Raw genomic sequence first — 2,229 nt, forward strand, 5'->3', positions numbered from 1 at the left:
GTAGATTCCAAGAGCACACCATCAAAGTACTTCGTTTGAGATCACCTAAAAGTCTCATCCAGACACAAGCACAAGTCCCCACTAAGAGGAATACACTCAAATGTTTACAAATTATATATAACACGTAAACAAAACATAATACAGTTCATAACAGAGAGATGATTTACAAGGAAAAAAACATCATCTCCCAAAACTAACTATACATTTGACTGTTTCCATCTCAGCCAGGACATCCGACCAGGGACAGGACAAAACTCAGTAATCTCATTCCAAGAAAAAGACAGAAAGCCAATGGAAAACAGATATAGGGGGATAGACGAGACAATAAGTACCTCCCTGCCCACTATGGGAGGTCAGGAACCCCACCCAGTTACATCGTATCAACACAAGCAAGACCTTAAAATGATTTCAAAACTTAAAATATGAACAATTGGCTAAAATATTTGAAAAAATCAACAAAAAGAACATTTAAAAAACCCAAACAACGGGGGTCATTTGATGAATCATGTATTTTCAACGATCAAACTAAAGAGAACACTTTTGGATTTCACTTTTTTTTTACACTTAAACATTCAACATTAGCTATAATATAATTTTTTCCCTTTTATCTAAAAAAAAACAACAAAATACCAAAAACAAAAATCAAACAATAAAAACAAAACTGTAGAATTTACTTGAATTCAAGTGAGTGTCTGTGAGTGCGTATTGGGAGCTTTCTGTGTATGTGTGTGTATGGATAAAGAGCTTAAAGAACTGGCCTAACATTGATATCCACGCAGCTGACAGATAGAAATGGAAGTCTTATGTGCCCCATGGCTCAATAAGGATTAAAAAATAATCTCCCAAAACAATAATTATACATTGGACTGTTTCCCTCCCAGCCAAGGACTCTGGCCAGGACAAAACCAAGTAATCTCAATCCAAGACGAAGACAGAAAGCAAATTGAAAAACAGATATAAAGACACAGTAAGTGCCTCAGGGCTAAGAAGCCCACAGAGAGAGAGAGAGAGAGAGAGAGAGAGAGAGAGAGAGAGAGAGAGAGAGAGAGAGAGAGAGAGAGAGAGAGAGAGAGATGTTTTTGTTTGTTGTTTTTAAGAGTTTGTTTGTTTTTAAGGGTTTTACGGCGCTTGCAACACATTTAGGTTATATCAACGCCAGTAAAAAGGAAGAAAATGGGATAGTAAAAAGTTCTAGAATTACAATTAAAGCACCCAAGAAAAAGTAAGACAAAGGGGAACTGAGAACAAATAGGGATCAGATGTAGATTCCAAGATCATACCACCAATGTACTTAGTTTGAAATCACCTACAAGTCTCATCCAGACACAAGCACAAAATCCAACAAAGAGGAACACACTCAAATGTTTACATTATACATTCAAAATAAAAATAAAAATACATAACAGAGAGATGATTTACAAGGAAAAAAATATCATCTCCCAAAACAATAACTATGCAATCGACTGTTTCCCTCCCAGCTAGGACTCCCGCCAGCACCAGGACAAAACCAAATAATCTCATTCCAAGACAAAGACAGAAAGCATGTTGGAAAACAGATATAAGGGGATAGAAGACACAGTATGTACCTCCCTGCCCGCTATGGGAGGTGAGGATCCCCACCCAGTTCAAGAGTTTTACAGCGCTTGCAACACATTAAGGTCATATCAGCGCCAGTAAAAAGGAAGATAATGGGATAGTAAAAAAAATCTAGAATTACAATGAAAGCATCCAAGAATGTTTGTTTTTGTTTTTGTTTTTAAGGGTTTTATGGCGCTTCCAACACATTTAGGTTATATCAGCGCCAGTAAAAAGGAAGAAAATGGGATAGTAAAAAGTTATAGAATTACAATTAAAGCACCCAAGAAAAAGTAAGACGTAGGGGAACTAGGAACAAATAGGGATCAGATGTAGATTCCAAGAGCATACCACCAATGTACTTAGTTTGAGATCACCTATAAGTCTCATCCGGACACAAGCACAAAATCCAACAAAGAGGAATACACTCAAATGCTTACATTATACATTGAAAATAACAATTATAATAATACATAACAGAGAGATGATTTACAAGGAAAAAAACATCATCTCCCAAAACAATAACTATGCATTTGACTGTTTCCCTCCGAGCTAAGACTCCGGCCAGGGCCAGGATAAAACCAAGTAATCTCATTCCAAGACAAAGACAGAAAGCATGTTGGAAAACAGTTATAAGGGGATAGAAGACACAGT

The sequence above is a fragment of the Berghia stephanieae genome, chromosome 5, assembly GCF_034508935.2.
Source record: "Berghia stephanieae isolate SIO BIC M18660-M18661 chromosome 5, UCSD_Bste_1.3, whole genome shotgun sequence".
Classification (NCBI taxonomy): domain Eukaryota; kingdom Metazoa; phylum Mollusca; class Gastropoda; order Nudibranchia; family Aeolidiidae; genus Berghia; species Berghia stephanieae.